The sequence below is a fragment of the Coregonus clupeaformis genome, chromosome 37 (assembly GCF_020615455.1).
Source record: "Coregonus clupeaformis isolate EN_2021a chromosome 37, ASM2061545v1, whole genome shotgun sequence".
Classification (NCBI taxonomy): Eukaryota; Metazoa; Chordata; class Actinopteri; order Salmoniformes; family Salmonidae; genus Coregonus; species Coregonus clupeaformis.
Window position 1 is genome coordinate 22,949,004 of NC_059228.1, and position 24,927 is coordinate 22,973,930.

Genomic DNA, 24,927 nt, shown 5'->3' on the forward strand with positions numbered 1-24,927 from the left:
ATTGTTCTTTATTAGTCATATGACTCCCAATCGGAGGTAACGAGTGTCAGCTGTCGGCTCGTTATCTCTGATTGGGAGCCATATTTAAACTGTGTGTTTTCACATTGTATTTGTGGGTTTTTGTTCCATGTTTCTGTCAGTGTTACAGAGGACTTCACTATCGTCATTTGTTGTTTTTTGTGGTTGCTTTATTAAATAAAGTCATCATGTTCACTCCACGCGCTGCGTATTGGTCCGCTTCTTCAGACGATCGTGACAGAAAAACCCACCATAAAAGGACCAAGCAGCGCGTCCAGGAGCAAAGGGTCTGGACATGGGAGGAACTGTTGGACGGTAAAGGGTCCTGGACTTGGGAGGAGATCCTGGATGGTATGGATCGCCGACCATGGAACGAGACGGTGGAGAGGCGACGGCGAGGAGGAGCAACGGCATCGGCAGGGCCATCGTCGGAAGGACGGGAGGCAACCCCAAAAAATTTTGGGGGGGCACATGGCTGGCGGCTGGGCAGCAGGAGGCTGCCACAGGGAGAAAAGGAGAGAAGGCTAACGGAGTACGGGAGCCATTGGCGAGTAGAGGGAGGGAAGTGTGTGTGGCACGGCGTGAAAGACTGATGTGTGTTGCCAGTCCGGTCCGGCCCGTTCCTGATCCTCGGTTGAGGCCAGTGGTGTGTGTTCCCGGTACGGACCGGCCTGTTCCTACTCCAAGCACCAGGTCCACGGTGTGCTACGCCAGCCCGGCCCGGCCTGTTCCGGCCACTCGCACCAGGGATGCGGTGCGCGTCGCCAGCCCAGCCCGGCCTGTTCCTGCTCCACGCACCAGGGATAGGGTGCGCCGCCAGCCCGGCCCGGCCTGTTCCGGCCACTCGCACCAGGGATACGGTGCGCGTCGCCAGCTCAGCCCGGCCTGTTCCTACTCCACGCACCAGGGATACGGTGCGCTTCGCCAGCCCGGCCCGGCCTGTTCCGGCCACTCGCACCAGGGATACGGTGCGCGTCGCCAGCTCAGCCCGGCCTGTTCCTACTCCACGCACCAGGGATACGGTGCGCTTCGCCAGCCCGGCCCGGCCTGTTCCGGCCACTCGCACCAGGGATACGGTGCGCGTCGCCAGCCCAGCCCGGCCTGTTCCTGCTCTCCGCACTAGGCCTTATGTGCGTCCCCAGGGTCCAGCATGCCCTGTTGCTGCTCTCCGCACTAGGCCTTATGTGCGTCCCCAGGGCCAAGCATGCCCTGTTGCTGCTCTCCGCACTAGGCTTAATGTGAGTCCCCAGGGTCCAGCATGCCCTGTTCCGGCTCTCCGCACTAGCCCTTATGTGCGTTCCCAGGGTCCAGCATGCCCTGTTGCTTCTCCCCGCACTAGCCCTGAGATGCGTGTCCTCAGCCCGGTACCTCCTGTTCCGGCACCACGCACCAGGCCTACGATGCGCCTCAGACGGCCAGAGTCTGCCGTCTGCCCAACGGGGCCTGAACTGTCCGTCTGCCCAACGCTGTCTGAACTGTCCGTCTGCCCAACGCCGTCTGAACTGCCCGTCTGCCCAACGGCGCCTGAACTGCCCGTCTGCCCAACGCCGTCTGAACTGTCCGTCTGCCAAGCGCCGCAGGAACTGCCCGTCTGTACTGAGCCTGCAAAGCCGCCCCGTCTGCCATGAGCCTTCAGAGCCGTCCGCCAGACCGGAGCCGCTAGAGCTCTCCGCCAGACAGGATCAGCCAGAGCCTTCCGCCAGACAGGATCAGCCAGAGCCTTCCGCCAGACAGGATCAGCCAGAGCCTTCCGCCAGACAGGATCAGCCAGAGCCTTCCGCCAGACAGGATCAGCCAGAGCCTTCCGCCAGACAGGATCAGCCAGAGCCTTCCGCCAGACAGGATCAGCCAGAGCCTTCCGCCAGACAGGATCAGCCAGAGCCTTCTGCCAGACAGGATCAGCCAGAGCCTTCTGCCAGCCAGGATCCGCCAGAGCCGTCCAGCCAGGATCCGCCAGAGCCAGCCAGCCAGGATCCGCCAGTTAGTCAGGTACTGTCCCTTAGTCCGGTGCTGCCCCTTAGTCCGGTGCTGCCCCTTAGTCCAGTGCTGCCCCTTAGTCCAGTGCTGCCCCTTAGTCCAGTGCTGCCCCTTAGTCCGGTGCTGCCCCTTAGTCCAGTGCTGCCCCTTAGTCCGGTGCTGCCCCTTAGTCCGGTGCCGCCCCTTAATCCAGTGGGGTTTAGTTGGGGGGTGGTCATGTGGAGGGGGATACGGAAGCGGATAGTGACTAAGGTGGGGTGGGGACCACGACCTGGGCCAGAGCCGCCACCATGGACAGACGCCCACCCAGACCCTCCCTAGACTGTATGCTGGTGCGCCGGAGGTCGCACCTTTAGGGGGTACTGTGACACTCTGGCTCCATGGACGTTGATATTTGAGCCAGGGTTGTTCATTTTCATTGTTTGGGTGTATTTCTATGTTGGGGATTTCTGGTTGTTCATTTCTATGTTTGGGGTTAATTGTTCTTTATTAGTCATATGACTCCCAATCGGAGGTAACGAGTGTCAGCTGTCGGCTCGTTATCTCTGATTGGGAGCCATATTTAAACTGTGTGTTTTCACATTGTATTTGTGGGTTTTTGTTCCATGTTTCTGTCAGTGTTACAGAGGACTTCACTATCGTCATTTGTTGTTTTTTGTGGTTGCTTTATTAAATAAAGTCATCATGTTCACTCCACGCGCTGCGTATTGGTCCGCTTCTTCAGACGATCGTGACACCGTGTAGCAGGCAGGTTAATTACACTGGAATGCTTCCCTGACCAGCGACAGAGGCTGAACTCAACAGATACCACAGAGAATGCCACATAGAATACCTGTGAAGGACAAGGTGACCTTTAACCACAGACAGACCGAGATAAACAGCAACAGAAAGAAAGTTGGAGTGAAACAGACAAAGAGCAGACAAGGACACATGCTTGGAAAAGTGTGAAGTGAGCGAGAAACAGAAAGACTGACAAAGTTCACGAATGTGAAAAGGTGAAAGACAAAGAGAGGATAACAAAAATGCATGATAAAATAAGATAAGAGTGGTATTTCTGTTGTCTCCATTTCAAACAAGATCTGCTGAATTGTTTATCTTCCTTTGTCCTTATCAAATGCCCCAGGAAAGTGGCACTGGTCCATACATCATGATATTACACCTAAAATAACAACACTATAGAAATAATTTCCCCAGTCTGAAAGTGTTTTCGACTATGATTAACGAGCTAGCTAAAGACACAAACAACCTTGTGCTTCTAAGCTAATGACTAACAATTTCATTGCCATTTTAGGTCATGTTACAATTAGGGCTGGGCGATATATCGAATTCATTTGATTTATTCAAATTTGTTTTAGTGCGATCAAGTTGCAAGAATAACGTTTTTTTTGGTTGTTGTTGTTTTTATGAGCGTTGTCTTTTTGGTCTCGTCTCCTTTGCTCCTTTTGTGCTGTGTGGGCGGCAGGTAGCTTAGTGGGTAAGAGCGTTGTGCCAGTAACCGAAAGGTCGCTGGTTCTAATCCCCGAGCCGACTAGGTGAAAAATCTGTTGATGTGCCCTTAAGCAAGGAACTTAACCCTAATTGCTCATGTAAGTCGCTCTGGATAAGAGTGTCTGCTAAATGACTAAAATGTAAAAGTCTGTGCACCTTCCTACTCACCAAGCTCCTGCCACTCACAAAGACGAAAGATTACTTCTTCCTCTCTGACAAAAAAGCAGTTTCAACTAGGCTTGGGCGGTATCCAAATTGTCATATCTTCATACCGACCTTGTGCCATACCGGGATATTCGGTAATATCAGCACTGAACACAAGAGGCACTGTTTTCAAACCCCACTGATACTCTGTAATGCTAACAAGTACATGTAAAATCCCATAGAGAATGATAACGAGCGCATTGCAGACATTTTTTACAGTTTCTGACCTAAACTATCCAAGTAACTCAAAAATGCTACTCACTGTTTATTTCAGCCACACCCATTGCTGATAGGTGTATAAAATCAGGCACACATCCATGCAATCTCCATAGAGAAACATTGGCAGTAGAATGGCCTTACCGAAGAGCTCAGTGACTTTCAACGTGGCACCGTCATAGGATGCCACTTTCCCAACAAGTCAGTTTGTCAAATTTCTGCCCTGCTAGAGCTGCCCCTGTCAACTGTAAGTGCTGTTATTGTGAAGTTGAAACGTCTAGGAGCAACAATGGCTCAGCCGCGAAGTGGTAGGCTACACAAGCTCACAGAACGGGACCGCCGAGCGCGTAAAAATAGTCTGTCCTTGGCTGCAATACTCACTACCGAGTTCCAAATGGCCTCTGGAAGCAACGTCAGCCCAATAACTGTTCGTCGGGAGCTTCATGAAATGGGTTTCCAAGGCCGAGCAGCTGCACACAAGCCTAAGATCACCTTGCTCAATGCCAAACGTCAGCTGGAGTGGTGTAAAGCTCGCCGCCATTGGACACTGGAGCAGTGGAAACGCGTTCTCTGGAGTGATGAATTACGCTTCACCATCTGGCAGTCCGACAGACAAATCTGGGTTTGGCAGATGCCAGGAGAACAATACCTGCCCCAATGCATAGTGCCAACTGTAAAGTTTGGTGGAGGAGGAATAATGGCCAGGGGCTGTTTTTCATGGTTCGGGCTAGGCCCCTTAGTTCCAGTGGAGGAAAATCTTAACGCTACAGCATACAATGACATTCTAGACGATTCTGTGCTTCCAACTTTGTGGCAACAGTTTGGGGAAGGCCCTTTCCTGTTTCAGCATGACAATGCCCCCATGCACAAAGTGAGGTCCATACAGAAATGGTTTGTCGAGATCGGTGTGGAAGAACTTGACTGGCCTGCACAGAACCCTGACCTCAACCCCATCGAACACCTTTGGGATGAATTGGAACGCCGACTGCGAGCCAGGCACTAACAAGGCTCCGTCCGGTCTCTCGCCATTGTGGGCTTGTGCTTGAGAGATTGTTTATGAGACCTGTGTTCATTTTCTATAATGCCTGCTACCAGAAGTTGGCCATTATTAGTGGATGTGCATTGGGCATGGTTCTGGTTAAATTTGTAACACAAAGGGCATTTTCATAGACAGACTTGGAAGCCAGATCAATAATTCTTGCAAAAAAAGCAGTTTAAACTATTTTGATTAAATCATTACATAATTAGTGGGTCTTATGGTTGTGGAAGGCTTCAATTTAGCCTAAGTATACTTTTACAAGCCCTGAATTCATTAGATGATTCCTGACTGTTTGAAATGCAGTGTATTGACCTTAAATTGTGCAGTGTATTGACCTTTATTGGGGGGGGGGGTATACAGTATATCGTAAAACGTCCATAAGTTAGAACAAAATGGAGATAGGATTTTTAGGCCATATTGCCCAGCCCTAGTTATAAAGGCTGGGGCGTCTGGGCGTAACTTAATATACAGTATGCTTCGTCAGCAGATTCCTGTAAACAGCCACAGAGCATGGCTATCACGGATACTAATGGACTCCTCTGTCTAACATCATCCTATAGTTAATGGAGTTTACTTTAGCTCTATTGAGCTACACAGTACTGTACTGTAGGCCTATATTTTGTAATTGTGGAGACTGGAGTGTTAACGTCAGCACAACCTATATTGTCATAGAAATGACAGCTAAATCTGTTTTCATAAAATGTGGATAATTCATCCCACTTCATAAAAAATAACTGGTAGGAAAAAAATGACAGCATACCAGCAAGCATCTTATCTTACTTTTGGCACTGTAAAAAACAACAACTCTTAAAATGTATTTTGGTATACTGATCCCTAATATTTAAAATAGAAACTCTTAGATATGCCAAGATAGCTGAGTAGGAGGTACTAGAGGAGGATGAATCTGTCGGGCCTTGCTACGCTAGCTCAGAAAAACATAGAGGAGTAATTCCCTACACTTTTGTTCCGGATCAGAAATCAAACATCTCCATATGAGGGAAATCAAACATCGCCATATGAACAAGCAGACAAGTTAAAAGTCAACCATCCCACTGTGCTCTCCAAAGCTAAGAATCAAAGGATTACCCTGTAGGCATGCCAAATACTCCTATCCATATTCATGCTGGAAATGGGGCAATAAGATCCATCCATTCTGTTACATCAACCACTCTGGCAGCACTTCTGTCACTTTGTTTACAAGGAGATAATCTATGCTTTCAGAGGGGAGATGAAAAAAATGTTTGCTAGTGGCAGTTTCCCAGTCTTTCATACTCCTCTGCAACAAGTAATACATAGATAACTAGTGCTCTGTAAAGATGTTTGACAGACAGATAGTCTATGCAATGTGCGCTGATGCTTGCTCTCTGTCAGCGATACACTGATGTTCACATAGTAGGAAATAAGAGTATTTGACCCAATAGCGGTTAGTAGTCGTTAGCCTCTGGACTTTTGCCAGATTGCCTCATGCCAAGATTGAGTGTATACAAAGTAGTCGAGGCAGTTAAGACTGAATAAATACAGTCATTAGTCCCTGAGGTTAAGATAACAGTATCTGGGTATCAATGTCAGAGTCTGTATTAGTGTCAGCATCTGGTTTTGTGTAGGATTTCTCAGTTGCATCTTTCAGGGTATTTTTCTGTGGCTGGTAAACGGTTCATGATATAAGGAATGGGGAGTTTCTCAAGAAAGTATTGCACAACCAAGTCAAAGTCCACATATTCTGGGCTCTGGTTTCCCTAGGCGTTACCCCATCTAGGCCATTAAACAGCCAGAGACTGGTGTTACACTACAGGGCTGCCCTCCCAAAACTTCAGGGGCCTCCTCGTTGTCTGCTCAATGTGCCACACAGCAACAGCAGACTAGTAAAACAAGCTGTAAAACTTTACCCACGACATAACTGTTAAGTTAATATACTATAGGGGTGCCAGCAGACCTGATTTCCATGATTTCTAAGACCACTCCAACATATTGAAGTCTAAACTATAAGATAAAACACAGTATTTTTCCTTCAAAATGAATCATTTTATTAGACTGCACATTCACAATAATGTATTTGCATTTAAATATGCAGGAGCTGTTCTCCTTTCATAATACAATGTACATCATGCTGCTAAGAGTTCTGGAGTTGTCATAAATAGCTTTTTCTTCAAAGACCTTTTCAAATGTCAGGTCCCATCAAACACTGTGACAGGTCCTTCGGACAACTACTCTGAGAAAGAAAAGAAGGCTTATCATGCATATTCATATGCCTTTCAGATAGATAGTTCAAGTGCTCTGGTTTTACAATTGGCAGCACAGAAAAGAGTGAAGTGTTAGGTAAAAGAAAACAGGATATTTGCGGTCTGCATTTTGCTTCTCTGACAAGATGGATTGTTATTAATTTACAATAGCTGCCATTTGGCCACATCTTTCACATTAGCCAAGTTCATGTACTAAATTACACAGTTGTAGACACTAAAAACATAATGAAAGGTTGTATATAAAGAATGCATGTAATCACTTTGCACTAGCCTTGGCATGACTGATCAGCTATGTTGATACAATGATGTTACCACTTGCAGACAGCATTCCTTTCCCTGAAACAGTGGATTTAAACATCTTTCCAAACTTTGTGGGAGAGAAATGCCAAACATTTGAATTCCCCCAATTAGTGCTGTATCCAAGCATGACTTACAAACACTAACAGTAACTCCTTTCTTTTCTCACAGTGAGCATTCATGTTCTCTTGAAGTGAAGCTCAGCAAAATTGTGCTTTTTCCTCAGTCTCACAGACTCCATAGCATTTTATCTCGTAGTTGACTAGCTAGTCCAACAACAGCAGGAAACATCCTTCTGACACTACTCCATGTCAGAGGAGCTGAATGAGGCCCAGCTACGGCACAAAGGAGCTTCAACTAACCCCAGAGATGCTGAGATAGGAAAGGGTGGAGTGAGAAAAAAGAAAAACACATTCTGGGTGAATTGACAGTGTTTGTGTGTCATTGGCTGGTTTTCTTCACCAAAGTTGAAGGCTGTGTCAGCACAAATGGAGAGGAGCTCACTTCTAGGTATCTCTCTCTCCCTCTCTTGACCATATCTCTAGCACAGCACAGAACAGCTATACCATCCCATCCAATATGGCACAGCAAAATCCAGTAAAGAGAAGCACAGCCCTCTGTATATGCCATTGACCAGACGGTCTTTTACAGTCTATTTTACAGTCTCAAATGAAATGTTATTGGTCGCGTACACATATTTTGCAGATGTTAAGGCGGGTGTAGCGAAATGCTTATGTTCCTAGCTTCAACAGTGCTGTGTAGCAGGCAGCAGTGGTTTCATAACCATTGAGTGCAGATGGCACTTCATCTGTGTGCTCATACATACTGTACACCCAAAAACAGTTTCATGTCGTTGGTTGCCTGTGCTGCTATTGATTCATAATCCTACATGGTATATGAAAGTCTACGAAAGGTCTTGAGAGAGAGAGAGAGAGAGAGAGAGAGAGAGAGAGAGAAAAAAGTTTGCTACATGACCTGATATTCTATTGACCAGAATAACAATGTCTCCCTCACTCCTAGTCTATGTGCACTCACACACTGTCTGAACATAATAACTTCATCTCGTCCTATGATAACACTTCCCTTAGCGAGCCCTGTCACCCAGCCCTGGCCAAGCCTCCATGCTGTTGAGAGCAATTAATTGCTTGTTTAGATGAAAATGACCTGTCATTAAGGAGAGGAGAGGAAATCTACAGGGCAGTGTTTTTCACCAGAAGGGAGGCCATTACTGGGCCCAGTGGCATGGCATGATGATCCTCCTACTCTAATACAATGAGAAGGCTGTGAAAGCCTCCCACTGCTGTCTGAGCTCTCTATCTCTCAGTGAGGGTGAATCTCAAAAGTATTTTCCTTGATCCTCGCATCTTCTCTCAGGGCTTGACATTAACTTTTTTAGCCACTTGTCCTTTGGACAAGTAGGACTGATTTTTTACTTGTCCGAAAGCTGAAGTCACTTGTCCCAACAACAACAAAAAAGTCTGTAACACCATAGCCCAAAAGGGTGACTCACAAGGGCTACATAACGTACATAACAAATACAACTGTTTTTATGGATTCTCATGACAATTAAGTTGGCATACGCTACGCAGTGTATGTGAATTTACGCTCTTTACCTTTGAACGCAAATTTTGACGCCGTCGACGGCGTTTCTCTGTGTGGTTTCGGATTGACATTGTCAACTAGCCTCGCTGGCTGTGCGTCTTGTGATGGGTTGTAAATCATCATGGACTGCAGAGCAACTCTGCTGTTCTCAGAACTGGATCATTATAAACAGATTCTCATTTTTTCCTCATCCTCCTCTCTTATTGGCCTAGGCTACTATATGCGTTGTAGGTAGGTTGCACATTGCTAGAATAATATGGAAATAGACCTAAGCCAACTACAGAGTTCTTTCATAAGCTTTCCTTAGCTGTAGCCAAAATTTTCTTTTGACCCGAGTGCCGCAGCGGTCTAAGGCACTGCATCGCAGTGCTTGAGGCGTCCCTACAGATCTGGGTTCGTTCCCGGGCTGTGCCACAACCGGCCGCGACCAGGAGACCCATGAGGCGGAGCACAATTGGCCCAGCGTCGTCTGGGTTAGGGGAGGGTTTGGCCGGCCGGGATGTCCTTGTCCCATCGCGCTCTAGCGACTCCTTGTGGCGGGCCGGGTGCATGCACGCTGACTTGGGTCACCAGCTGTACGGTGTTTCCTCCGACACATTGGTGCGGCTGGCTTCCTGGTTAAGCGAGCAGTGTGTCAAGAAGCATACTGTACACCCAAAAACAGTTTCATGTCGTTGGTTGCCTGTGCTGCTATTGATTCATAATCCTACATGGTATATGAAAGTCTACGAAAGGTCTTGAGAGAGAGAGAGAGAGAGAGAGAGAGAGAGAGAGAGAGAGAAAAAAGTTTGCTACATGACCTGATATTCTATTGACCAGAATAACAATGTCTCCCTCACTCCTAGTCTATGTGCACTCACACACTGTCTGAACATAATAACTTCATCTCGTCCTATGATAACACTTCCCTTAGCGAGCCCTGTCACCCAGCCCTGGCCAAGCCTCCATGCTGTTGAGAGCAATTAATTGCTTGTTTAGATGAAAATGACCTGTCATTAAGGAGAGGAGAGGAAATCTACAGGGCAGTGTTTTTCACCAGAAGGGAGGCCATTACTGGGCCCAGTGGCATGGCATGATGATCCTCCTACTCTAATACAATGAGAAGGCTGTGAAAGCCTCCCACTGCTGTCTGAGCTCTCTATCTCTCAGTGAGGGTGAATCTCAAAAGTATTTTCCTTGATCCTCGCATCTTCTCTCAGGGCTTGACATTAACTTTTTTAGCCACTTGTCCTTTGGACAAGTAGGACTGATTTTTTACTTGTCCGAAAGCTGAAGTCACTTGTCCCAACAACAACAAAAAAGTCTGTAACACCATAGCCCAAAAGGGTGACTGAAAATTATTGAAGTACATAGGAGGGATCTGAAACAATTTTCTGCATTTGCCCAAAGACCATGTGTCAAACTCATTCCATGGAGGGCCGATTGTCTGCATGGTTTCGCTACTCCCTTGTAGCAAATTAAATAAAAAGACTTCTACGCATTTGGCTTCATGCTACAGGAGGGACGAGAGGAATCATGACATTGACTAAATATATTTAGTGGAGCCAAATCTTTTCGAATAGCCTATCCCACTTTGGTGGAGCTGTGGCACTATAGAGACGTGTAGTAGCCTAGGACTATCTGGCTATCTGTGGCACTATAGAGACGTGTAGTAGCCTAGGCCTATCTGGCTATCTGTGGCACTATAGAGACGTGTAGTAGCCTAGGCCTATCTGGCTATCTGTGGCACTATAGAGACGTGTAGTAGCCTAGGCCTATCTGGCTATCTGTGGCACTATAGAGACGTGTAGTAGCCTAGGACTATCTGGCTATCTGTGGCACTATAGAGACGTGTAGTAGCCTAGGACTATCTGGCTATCTGTGGCACTATAGAGACGTGTAGTAGCCTAGGCCTATCTGGCTATCTGTGGCACTATAGAGACGTGTAGTAGCCTAGGACTATCTGGCTATCTGTGGCACTATAGAGACGTGTAGTAGCCTAGGACTATCTGGCTATCTGTGGCACTATAGAGACGTGTAGTAGCCTAGGACTATCTGGCTATCTGTGGCACTATAGAGACGTGTAGTAGCCTAGGCCTATCTGGCTATCTGTGGCACTATAGAGACGTGTAGTAGCCTAGGACTATCTGGCTATCTATGGCACTATAGAGACGTGTAGTAGCCTAGGACTATCTGGCTATCTATGGCACTATAGAGACGTGTAGTAGCCTAGGCCTATCTGGCTATCTGTGGCACTATAGAGACGTGTAGTAGCCTAGGACTATCTGGCTATCTGTGGCACTATAGAGACGTGTAGTAGCCTAGGCCTATCTGGCTATCTGTGGCACTATAGAGACGTGTAGTAGCCTAGGCCTATCTGGCTATCTGTGGCACTATAGAGACGTGTAGTAGCCTAGGCCTATCTGGCTATCTGTGGCACTATAGAGACGTGTAGTAGCCTAGGCCTATCTGGCTATCTGTGGCACTATAGAGACGTGTAGTAGCCTAGGCCTATCTGGCTATCTGTGGCACTATAGAGACGTGTAGTAGCCTAGGCCTATCTGGCTATCTGTGGCACTATAGAGACGTGTAGTAGCCTAGGCCTATCTGGCTATCTGTGGCACTATAGAGACGTGTAGTAGCCTAGGACTATCTGGCTATCTGTGGCACTATAGAGACGTGTAGTAGCCTAGGCCTATCTGGCTATCTGTGGCACTATAGAGACGTGTAGTAGCCTAGGCCTATCTGGCTATCTGTGGCACTATAGAGACGTGTAGTAGCCTAGGCCTATCTGGCTATCTGTGTGTGCCGAATCGCACAGATGGAGCGAGTGAAGCCCAAATCAAACGAATAGTGATTTTTACTTACGTGATCAAGCGTGTACACTGGAATTAGAATGCACAGTAGTGAATGAGACAAAACAGACGGCCCGCGACGGTCAACGAAGTCATGCGCTTAAATTAGAAAGCGAGTCTATTTTTCTCGCGTTTACGAGAAGCAATGCTGGTAAAGTCAGCGGATAAATTGCCAGAAAATAGACTGTTTGTGCATTGTTACGTCTGGAATTGTGACACGTATAGTTAAAAAGTGTCTATTTAGTGTTGATAAGTTTAGCTGCTAGTGCCAATAATACATATTTGTAAACAATAACTTTATGCCTACCTTTGTTGATTTCGAGCACAGGCATATAGCCTAGGCAGGCTACGGCTGGGAAACTCAAGGAACTCTGTTCAAGAGAGAATACTGTTATGTAGAAAGAACGAGACTAGCCAAATTCTTTATAAACTGCTAGGGTGTATTAGCTACAACTCTCCTCACATTCATTAGCCAACATAACAGCAGGCAGGTACGGTGGCTCTGACATAAGGTGAGTCAAAAGGAACACACAACAATAATTCACAAGGGCTACATAACGTACATAACAAATACAACTGTTTTTATGGATTCTCATGACAATTAAGTTGGCATACGCTACGCAGTGTATGTGAATTTACGCTCTTTACCTTTGAACGCAAATTTTGACGCCGTCGACGGCGTTTCTCTGTGTGGTTTCGGATTGACATTGTCAACTAGCCTCGCTGGCTGTGCGTCTTGTGATGGGTTGTAAATCATCATGGACTGCAGAGCAACTCTGCTGTTCTCAGAACTGGATCATTATAAACAGATTCTCATTTTTTCCTCATCCTCCTCTCTTATTGGCCTAGGCTACTATATGCGTTGTAGGTAGGTTGCACATTGCTAGAATAATATGGAAATAGACCTAAGCCAACTACAGAGTTCTTTCATAAGCTTTCCTTAGCTGTAGCCAAAATTTTCTTTTGACCCGAGTGCCGCAGCGGTCTAAGGCACTGCATCGCAGTGCTTGAGGTGTCCCTACAGATCTGGGTTCGTTCCCGGGCTGTGCCACAACCGGCCGCGACCAGGAGACCCATGAGGCGGAGCACAATTGGCCCAGCGTCGTCTGGGTTAGGGGAGGGTTTGGCCGGCCGGGATGTCCTTGTCCCATCGCGCTCTAGCGACTCCTTGTGGCGGGCCGGGTGCATGCACGCTGACTTGGGTCACCAGCTGTACGGTGTTTCCTCCGACACATTGGTGCGGCTGGCTTCCTGGTTAAGCGAGCAGTGTGTCAAGAAGCAGTGCAGCTTGGCAGGGTTGTGTTTCGGGACGCATGGCTCTCGACCTTCGCCTCTCCATACGGGGGTTGCAGCGATGGGATAAGACTGTAACTACCAATTGGATATCACGAAATTGGGGAGAGAAAGGGGTAAAAAGTACCAGAAAAAAATATAAATCAAATAAATAATTATGTGAATGAGAATAGCGTAGACTCCGACTTTCATAATTATCCCATTTGAAAGCTGCAACTTTAGGACATTAAACACTTTATTAGAATAGTTTGGAAAATACTCTTCATAACTTTAATTTGTCTTAATGCTTTTATGATATTTCAGTTAGTAGGATTAGGCTTTTGGTCATTTGGTTCGCAATGGCAAAGAAGGTGTTTTTTTCTGGCCTTGCATAATTTCTGTCCTATAATGCTTTGCCCAACTGTAAGGTTTGTTCAAATTTCTCATTAGATGTGTATATCTTGCTATTACTTCTTCTGTCTCTCTCACTATTACCTTAGGCCTCCCATGTTTTGGGGTTATTCAAAAACAACATACAACTTTCTGAGATAGCCTAGAACTCTGTTAGATGTATTAATTGTTTTTTCAAGAAATAGCGCGGCAGGAGAAATCTAGCATGCATTAAACGGAAATAGTGGCTTAACAGGCTAAGTCATATTCATATCAAATGGAAAGAAAATAGAATATATGGGCTTCTACAACAATAGTGTCTGCTATAAAAATAGACTTCGGCTATTGGCCCAGATCATCCGACATTCGAGAGAGAAAAACAAAAACACTTTCGGACCGGATATTTTGCGCTGCTTTGATGAGACTAGCTCTGTCTACATTGTTCTCTTGCTTTGTGTAAATATAACATATTTATTGAAATAGGCAATAGCAAATAGGAATATAGGCAATTTATTTATTTACTCAGAATGTCAACCACGCACTGCCCTGCGGCAGCCTGATCCAATTCTGATCTGAGTAATTGTTTGATATTGTGATATTTTTACATGTCCATTCGGACAACTGAAATCTATATTCTGGTTGTCCGACTATTTGTTTTACTTGCCCCGGACAAGCCTTAATGTCGAGCCCTGCTCTCTCCTCCACACCAGAAACAAGACTACCCCCCAAACACACACACACAGCAGCAGGTCCACTCACCTTGGCAAATAGGTCTTATCAACAGGCATGCAGAACCAGGAATCTGCAGGGTAAAGTCTATGACCTTCAGCAATTATCCCTCTTTACACAAACAGAATTATACACATGAGCACACACAATGGCCATAGTGGGGTGGTCATTCTTTCTGTAGAGAGTACTATCACCTTGTGCTCCCTGCAGGTTTACTATCACCTTGTGCTCCCTGCAGGTTTTGCAGAAATCAGTTGCTAATAAAGTTAATCTGTAACCATTGTATAAGCATGGTCACCATGACAACACCCTGTCAAACATCACTGTAGTCCATTATCACTCCAGAAATAGCCTGCTATACCTTTCAACCTATAGTCCATATCTTAGAACATACTGTGCCATACCACAGTCACATCTCCTGAACAATAAGAGTGTAGATGTTTTAAATCTAACCATAAATCAATCGTTATTTGAGAGAAACTGCCCCTGTATCCCTCAAATGTGAAAAACTGTGAGTGACATCAGGCTATAAATGTCCTCCCTAGGCAGATGGTAAATTGTAATTTCACACCAATTACCTCCTCTCCATAATGCATTGCACAATCGCAGGGTAGTGAAACGGTCTCAGAAGACTTCCTATGGTAAATCGCTAAAGAGGTTTATGCTTTTGCCTTTGAGAAACCCTTAGTGGATTCCGCTTGAGCAATTTCAGTAGTGCCCAAATTAATGTGTTAAATAGATTATTGGGATGTGAGGATATGATTAATAATTGTAATTGCTTTGCCACTCAATTGTGTGACTTCAAATGCCTGTCTACATAGCATCCTGTTCAAACACGGCTAGACGTTACATGTGCTTAATGGACAGCAATCTGACAACACATTCAATCATCTGTATATTTTTTTATTTTTTTATCTTATTAAAGTGTGTTTCATGCATTAACAGCTCTGTTATGAAGCCTACATAACACTGTCATATCAATTACATAACATGTCAAACGATCAGCTTATGACAACTGATTACAACATGTGCTGTGAACAAGGTGCCCTCTATTCAAACACCAAGTGTTCTTCAATGAGATCATTACATTCAGAACCACCATGTCCAGACATGTTTTGTGTGTCACACACCTATTTTTAGGTGTGTTTTAGGTTCATGCACTGGGAATGTCATTTGCTACATGTGATTGTTAATATGCATCTAAATGCAACAGCATATCACCATTTAGTCAAAACTGTTATCCAATAAAAGCAGCCTTCAATTTACGTGAAAAAGTGGCACACTGGCATAGGTTTCTACCAATAAATCCACCATTGACAAGTCATGCTCTAGACCTTCTCTACTTTAGTTTGTGCAATACACATTCACATCCACCTAAGAATCAGTTCCAACACAGCAACTCCCTGGCTACCCTTCATGCACAACTCTGGGATGCACTGGGATGACATAAATATTAAAGTGCTGGTTTGCATTTTCCTGCCGTCTGTGATAAATCAAACGCCCTGATATGAGCTGCCATGTACATTGTGATTCCTTGTGTGATGCGTCTGCCTGGAGGGGGAAAACACTTTCATATTTGAATACATAAAGGCCAGGGATACGTGAGGGGAAGTTCAACCCCCAACAGGGAGGATGGATAGAGGTAGAGAGGGGTGAAACAGAGGGTATGGGGAGAGACTCTATTCTCAGTTAAGCACACAAATCATCCCAGTAGGAATATATAGGATAGAGAAAGGAAGAAACTTAAATGAAAAGGCAAATTTAGCAACCTTGAAATCAAAACATTCCCACTCTAGACCAACCCAGAAAATACTTAAATAGGGCAAGGGAACAGAGGTCTGTTTCCCCTCGAGATGAGAGGGCAGCGGGGGTATTAAGGCGTTACTGACAGGGCCTTTTCACCACAGCCAGCACCAACAAACTTCATGATATGCCCACAGGGGAGAGCAGATGTCCGTTGCCAGCAGCACATCTGCATACAGCCACAGTCCCCACCCCTTCGACCCCTTCAGACAAAAGAACCCTCTCCCAAGTACCTTCCTTCCACTTGAGCCTCGAAATTGAAAAAAATATATATTTTCATACCAATCCCTGCCAGGTCCTTTAACATGATAATGCCAAATTGTGAAGTAGCGGGAATGGACAGTCCAATAAAGCTCTTGTTGGTTTGCACCTATACCACAGTAATCATTGTATGAGGAGTCTGAATTCCTCACATTATTGGTTTTCAGTGATTATGTGGGATACTTTTGTAATATCAATGACAAAAGCTGAATCCAGGGGACTTGGAAGAAGAGATTTGGCCTTCTAAAATCACACCACCTGCTTCCATCTGTGAAGTGTGCTGTAGATGCATGCTATAAAGCAAAGAGTGGGAGGGAGAGACTACCTTGTAAACCTCAAGTTAATAAAGTAAAGCACTGCATGGTGGCACGGTTACACTGATCTGTTTTCATAACCTACTCAAATGATTAGAGATATTTTACTTTTTAAATCTAAATTACTATTTTCTATCCAATGATATAATGTGAAATGTCTAAAATAGACTTCCTCAACGTGTTGAAATTTGCACTGCCAGTTCAAATGGAATTCTTCTTCTGTCCTCTTATTCACCTATTTTTCTATTCAATATTTTTGAACAGTTCCAAAGACGGTTGTTGTGTTGGTATGAGAGACGGACATAATATCATTATGCCTTTACCACTGTATTTTTTCCTTATCACAAAGATGTCCTCAGAATAGCCCACAATTCCCTTCCTCGTCCCTCCCGTTCTTGATGGCGCAGAGACACATGGGCACCGACGAGCGTCAAAGATAGCTTTCAAAACTACACCAGTGGCACAACAGTGGTTTTCGAAATCATTAGAAAATGATATTTCTTCCTACCTCGATTAGATGTTTATTGAGAGTTCAAACGGTGGCTTTAGGCGTCCGAAAATATCATCATATGCTTCACAAGATCGCTTCCTATGTTGGATATTAATTAAGCTAATGATCCACCTTTAGATGCCACAAAAACTTAATCCTAGAGCAACGGGACCAATCTCCGTCGCATAAATTATTGATTCCTAATCTTGGTTGTTGAGAGAAAGTCGCCTTTTCCTTTAAAATAGCCTATGCTTGAGATTGCGACACCGTTTTTATGCGTACACACTCCTTCCTATTCTTTCCCTCCTGCAAGAACTGAGAGAGGTGTGTATCAGTTTTCTTTCCTTTTTTTTCTCTCGAATTTTGAATGAGGCGGGGCTTTTGCCCATACAAACCAATGGCTCCCCACATGCGCTCGCCGCCCATACACACACACACAGGTCAGATGGATCACCTATCACCAGAGAAGGACGGATACATTTCTAACAAATGTGAACATATTTTGTCAAATAGCCATAAAGACAATGCCCTAAATCTGTTTGATGATGTCCTCCTCGTTGGCCCTAAACCTTGGTGTTATGTGAGGGGCTAGTATGGACATGTCTGCATCCCAGCAGATGAATCAATGTTAGTATTAATTAGGTTCAAATACATTTATTTGGTTTTACACTAGAACCCATGGAAGACTCACTACTCTCTCCTTTCTCTCTTTTATCCCACCTTAGCTGACACAGCAATGGTGTTTTCTTCATCTCTACTGTGGTGTTTGTATGTGTGGACATGTGTAAGTGTGTGTGTGTGAGAGAGAGAGAGCAAGAGAGAGAGAGAGAGAGAGAGAGAGAGAGAGTGCAAAAGAGCAAGTGTAAGTTCAGCATCTTGCAGCTCCACTCATTGTCTGCAACTTGTAGGGCATCCACTGCAGCTGCAGTCATGTCCATGTCATGTTTTAAACATGCAATATGTACAGTTTCCTGTCCATTTTCTGTGGACAGACACTTTCTGCATTGAAATAGAATTCTAGAACATTTGCAATGAAACCTAGCAGTTAAGAGCATTGGGTCAGTAACCGAAAGGTCACTGGTTTGAATCCCCGAGCCGGCTAGGTGAAAAATCTGTCGATGTGCCCTTGAGCAAGGCAATTAACCCTAATTGCTCATGTAAGTCACTCTGGATAAGAGCGTCTGCTAAATGACTAAAATGTCAAATATGGCACAGATGGTGGCGGGCATGATCAGTGAGGGACTTTGGTCCACTTACATTTGTGAAATACAGTGAGCTCAAATGAATTTCCCTCCTTGACAGCATCACCAAGACATACCCCGACCAACCCCAGAGGCAGCGAGGAATCAGTCCTGCCAATAATGGGGGGAATTTAAGGGGCTAAAAAGCGAAATAAGAGCAGAGCAGGACCTGTGAACATTTTAACCACTGTGAATTTCAGTAGTGTCGTAACTTCATGACAGAGAGCAGGTGGAGGCCCATTGGTTAATGCACATTACAGTGTTCTAATACAATATTAGCATAACATTTCCATTTAACATTTAAGAAAGGTAAAAAGGAAAGATAAACTGATACAAATTAAAACAATCAATGCTTGAACAGCATTTGTCTCTGACATCATCATATACTTTACGCATCACTCAGCTACAAGGTTTCTGCAGAGAGTGAGAGCGAGAGAGAGTCACAGAGAGAAATAATGACAATAAGCACTCTGTGAAAAACTCATTTTGAAACCGGGAACAACCCCCCACCCCTTTACCACCCGTCCTGCCTTAAAGGCCCAGTGCAGTCAAAAATGTGATTCACCTTTGTTTTATTTCCACACTATGAGGTTGGAATAATACAAAACTAGCAACATTCTTTCTTGAGAAATAGCTCTTTGCTAAGAAGCTATTTTTGTTTCTTTTTTGACCATTTTAATTGAAAACAATCACAGTAAGATACTTAATTGTTACCCAGAAATAATTGGATATTGAGATAAAAAATGGCTGCATTGGACCTTTAACAGCTGCTGCCTGTCCTGTCTAATTAGTCATGGAGTGTGGTGATGCTGCTAATTGTGTATTTACCCTTTAGGTGTGTAGGCCCTGCCCCTGAGTCTGTCTGTCTGTCTGTCCCTCTGTAGAGCACACCACCGCTGTGCACTGCTGCCTGTCTGTGTATCTGTCTGTCTGTCTGGGAACCAGCCCAAACATTTAGGCTGACAAAACCAACAGCAGAGCAGTCTCAAGGGGAGACTGAGCATAATTATGTTTGTATTGAAAGGAGAGAGGACATGGAGGCGAAGAGTGGGAGGAGGCACAGGTATGATAAAGAGGGGAGGAGAGATGCTTGGTGCTTTGGCCAAAAGCAAGTTCAGCATATTGATCATTCGTTTGAGAATTGAGCCCAAGTCTATAGGTTCCATTGCCACACCTAAATGAGAAAAACTGATGATGAATGTGCAATAATGTAGCACTTTATAAAAGGATGGCATGTGACATACATGATTAAATATGTAATAAATGTGTGCCTAAGTTCATTTGCAATGCATGTCACAATGATTCATTATTACCATCTACTTTTAATTAAAGGAGTTGTTAAATAGAAGCATTTTAGCAGTTAATTATTTAAATTTGGTGTGGTTAGAATATGCTAGCATTCCATAGACTGCACTGTAAAAATAGAAAGACTCAAAACCCAATGATTGTATAATGAAACCATGAAAAGTAGTGCATCTAACATGAGATCTGGTGTTTGGAGGGTGTATGAATGTAAGCCCAATGTAAGTGTTATGATACACAGAAAGTGTTTTAAAACAGAATGGAAGTACTTTGAAACACCCAGTGGTTCTTCAAACTGAATATTGAATAAATCCAACTTAATATGTTGCTCAAAATGTATATTTTATGAGGATAACCGAAGATAGAGAACATTTTGTGATTGAGCTCATTGGAAGTCTGGTTTTAATCTCCTTGCACTTCTTATCTTGACATGTGACTCTGTTTTCAGAGGATTGTGGGTAATTCAACATTTAGACTAAATTATTATTTTACACATTAGGTGTAGGCCTAATGGATCATGATGAATGGATATCAAAATTGTCAGACAAAATAACGTTTAATGATGAGACAACCCATTCCCACATTTTTAACTTTTACTTACTGTAAAACCTCTAGTCACTGCTGGTGGTTTGAGCACTGTGCTCAACAATGCCTGACAAAATGGTTTAAACTGGCAAATGATCAGATGCATAAACCAATGTTAAACATGCTCCAGAAGAAGTTATCTAATTCTGCACTAGACAGGATTCAAAACACCATAATAGTGTTTTCAATATTTTCCGGTAGTGCTCCCAGTCCCTGGCAAGGTGTTTCACAACACTTGATTAAGTGGTGTTACAACACACCATGTCATGTTTCAAAACATCTCAGGATGATGTGTTTCAATACTGCAGCAAAGTTAAGGTTTCGTCTCCTTCACACTGGTAGCAGCTCAGTTGCCACTAGTTTCTGGTGTAGCAAAGCACTTAACTTTAACGATGTGTACTTACCATGATTTTACACAACAATGCATTAAGAGAACAAAACACCAGCATTTGACTTCAAAATTCAATGAGCTAAAACGAAAGGTAGAATAAATATTCAAAATCAGATCAAGTATTGTTTCATATTGTTTCATACCCCATAAACAGCATTGTATGTGGAATATGAGGCTGGTTATCATGTCTCATAACCAGTGTGTTTTTTTGTTATTTACTAGTCCCCTGTAGCTCAGTTGGTAGAGCATGGCGCTTGCAATGCCAGGGTTGTGGGTTCATTTCCCATGGGGGACCAGTATGAAAATGTACGCACTCACTAACTGTAAGTCGTTCTGGAGAAGAGCGTCTGCTAAATGACTAAAATGTAAAAAATGTAAATGTACTATAGGGCCTAGTTACTACAGTATTTTGCTGGTGGTGTGAGTAGAATAATATAATAAGTGCTTTTTTTCTCTCCCTCTTTTACTCAGACCTCCTTAACTCTAGGAGGCCAAGATCGATGCAGGGACAATGTTGTGAAATCAATGAACTAGTCATGATCGTTGTACTGATACACTCACTGAGAAACACCGCAGTGATGTTTAGATTAGTGACAAGGCACTGAAGTACACACACACGCACGCACAAACACACACACGCACAAACACCCAAACACACACTAAAAATTCAGTGGTCAAAAGCTCTTTCTCCAATATCTGATATGTTAGCATGTATATTCCTATCTCTTTAGATCTCTGTCAGTTAGAGTTGCTTTGGGAAACAGATGTTGAGTTGCGAACAGCCACGTGTAAAAAATAAGAAAAAAAAGAACGATGAATTGTTGTTGACAAAGATTTACACCAATGTACTGCGTCTGTCATCTTGCCTTCATTTGACAGAGCAAGGTAAACACACCATTCAACACAACGCTAAGCCCTACCCACAGGATCTGTAGTATGCAACTGCATATTTGGAGAGATTATATGGTTTTCTCCTTTTTTCTTTCCTCATGGCAGATATCTGAGTGTTTGACCTTTTTAAAATGCAAAGCAATTCTCCAACTGGGAGAGCGAATGGGCGGCTCATGGTTGTGGTAGTGTATTTGAGGGACTTAACTCACAGAGAGGGAGAGATGTTTTATGACTTTCCAAGTCCTGACTTGGTTATGGGGATACAATAACACCTTCAAGGGTTATGTTAATCTTTAAAGACAGGCTATTCTTATGCTGCTCCACACTTTACCTCATTTTAATGAATATTTTACCTCAAATCAAGGCTCCCTCTCCAGCTTTCATTGTGTTATCCTCTCATTTTCCCTTTTGTCACACACAAAAAAGTGAAGCCTGCAGTCTATTCACTCTCTCCCATATAGAGTACTGATTTCAGAAGAACATTAAAGTCCATAAAACGTCCTCTTTCTCAATCTCATTCCCAGTCTCTGCTTTTAAGTACTGTAGCTACATCAACATCATCAATCATTTCTGAGGGCAGTCAAACACCATACATGAAATCTGGTATACCCATTTTCCCATGTTGCCTTGTATCTCTCACCATGTCTCATTAAATAAGAACGATGAGGGAGTTATCTTTAAGTTAGAAATCCTTCATTATGAGATTGGGTAAAATTTTGCCTTGACCTAACTCCCCTTCAGCAGCACATTAGAGCCCCCCACACACAAACACCCACACACGCATACAATATCACAAGGATGAACTCATGGGGAATCATTTAGATTCAATAGTTCAACAGTATACAAACTATAAACGTACCACCTACACATATGCATGTGAATGTGTGTGAGTGCGCTCGTGTGTGTGTGTGTCCGTCTGGTATGTATGTGTGTGTGTGTATCGCGTTTATCTTTTGCTTTGAAGATGCTCATTAGAGTCTAAACCCTACAGTCCAATATTAATCCACAATCCACATCTCTCACCATTCTTATTTAGACTGCACTATCTGGTGAGAAATGCAGGCTTACCACACTCCTTGTTTTCATGATTGGTTTCATGTCATGGAGTCCACTGCATGAAACTACTCTGACACTTTCAAAGAGCCTTCTAAGAGACTACCGACACATCCTCCTCCTTCCCACATGTTTCTGTCTTTTGTTTTCTTGCCAAATGTGCTGTGTTCCATAGCCCCACTCCCAAAACAGCAACATCTTCATTCTCTGAAACGCTGACTGGGTTTCAATATTTAAGCTTTTGGCAGCAGTGAGAGCGTTCAGTTTACTCGTTAATGACAGATATATAGGTTCCAAATCCAGTCTCTTTATGACTGTATTACAGTAGATAAATATGTTTTGGAAACAGGACAAGTGCTGTTTCGAGTGAGGGTATCCTATTACTTTACTATGATTTCCACAATGTTGACTTCTAAAGAACAGACGTTCTGTGAATGGAGGATATAATACAAATGTGGAAAATTGCAGTTAAATTGTTTTTGAAAGCAAGTTACATTTAATTTCAAATAAGATAATTGTCTCACTGAGTTTTTCAAAGGAAGCCAACCAGCTTTAATGCTTGACTAAACAAAAAACATATTTGTTCAGGTTAATTGAACTATCGGGGGTGCTGCTCAAATGAGGTAAACAACTCCAAGGACAAACATTCACAAACTCCATTTGTCACATACATCACAGGCACAGGAGGTTGGTGGTACCTTAATTGGGGAGGACGGGCTCGTGGTAATGGCTGGAATCAGTGGAATATCAAATACATCAAACACATGTTTTCCAAGTGTTTGATGCCATTCCATTGGCTCTGTTCCAGCCATTATTATGAGCCGTCCTCCCCTCAGCAGCCTCCTCTGGTCACAGGCAACATCAAGTAGGCCACTGAAGAAAACAATGTTTGAAAAAGATCAATGAAGAAGCTTTGTGCTACAAGCTGCCAACAGCACCTGATTTCTAATTAACCTGCCTACACCTGAGCTTGTTGGACATTTTGATCTGAATGTTTGAGACACCTCTGCTTTGACGACTCAGAGTATACATGCAGCAGAGTTGTGTTGCATTCCTAATCTGTAAAACTGGATAGGTTTAACAGGCTTTGGTAATGGGATTAAATTGTTGTGAGGCAGGGGTTTACTGAGGAGGGAGAGATGTTTGAGGGAAGTAGAAATATGGAAGTCTTGAGGGGTCCTCCATAGAATGAACACACGGAAATGGCAGGAAGCTATTGGCTGAAATAAGAAAAGCACAGCGAAGGGAGCGGGTATATCTACAATGCTGTCAGGTCAATATGTGGGGAGACCATTGGCTTTGTTTTGCAGTGTGTGGGGATTGTTTTTCTTGTCAAGAATTGTTTTAGAAATATGATTTTGGATGAACATCTTGATACATGTTTTATAATTTGTAAAAATGATAATAATAATAATAATAAACAAGCAATATCATTAGAAAGGATTCATTCAATAATTTGCAAATGATAATATACAAGAGTGTACACTAATGCATGGTTAATACTGATGTAATTACACATGCAATGTAATTTAGACATTCTCTATAACAAATCTTCTCACTCTTTGTCTAGCTGGACTGAAAATGGTCTGAGAATTACAGAGATTTCCCTGGTGTTGTGCATGAAATCTCCATATTACAACGTTCTCCCATGTAGCGTTTGAATATCTTAATTAGTGTGGCATTGAGAATCTGTCTGATAATTACAGGCTGATTAAAGGCATAGGCCAAGCACTCAACATGATGTACACACTCAAATGAAACATTCCCATTCACCCTGATAAAAGGGATGCTGTTATTTGATTACAGCTAATTCAATTATTCACTGACTGACACAGTCTGTAAGCCTTTTGACATGTTTTCCATATGCTGTGTGTTCGTCATGGATTAATCCATCCTTGTAATGTTTTTCTTTGTATATTCCCCCTAAGGTTGTATATTCATCTAGCTATTTCAGTAAACATAAGGTCATATTATCCTACACACAACCCACAGGTGATTTTGCATACACTACTTATTTATTACCTAAGAATGAAAGAGTGGAGTTGTGAAAAACAAGTGTGTGTGATGTACAGTAGGAGCCTGGAGCCAACACGCCAGACCAATCGGCCCTCCAACTGGGACATGAGGCAGCAGCTCGGCCAAGACCACAGCTAACAAGCCGCACCACTACTCTGTGCAGTACACACACATGCACACACGCACACAAGGACACACACACCTTCCGTGAGAGGCTAGCAATGTTACTGCCATGTAGGGGTTGGCTAGGGAGTTCTTATCTCGACTGGGCAAA

The 24,927-nt window shown here is 43.8% G+C and overlaps 1 protein-coding gene across 2 annotated transcripts in view; it reads right to left on the reverse strand.

Moving 5' to 3' along the window:
* LOC121553728 (C-terminal-binding protein 2) overlaps positions 1-17,493 on the reverse strand; it is a 109,747-nt gene extending 92,254 nt beyond the window's left edge. For both annotated transcript variants that reach the window (XM_041867070.1, XM_041867072.2), the window contains exon 1: positions 17,193-17,493. The gene's annotated coding sequence lies outside the window, so the exon portion shown is untranslated. The remainder of the gene's footprint in view (positions 1-17,192) is intronic.
* Between the last annotated feature and the right edge of the window lie 7,434 nt (positions 17,494-24,927).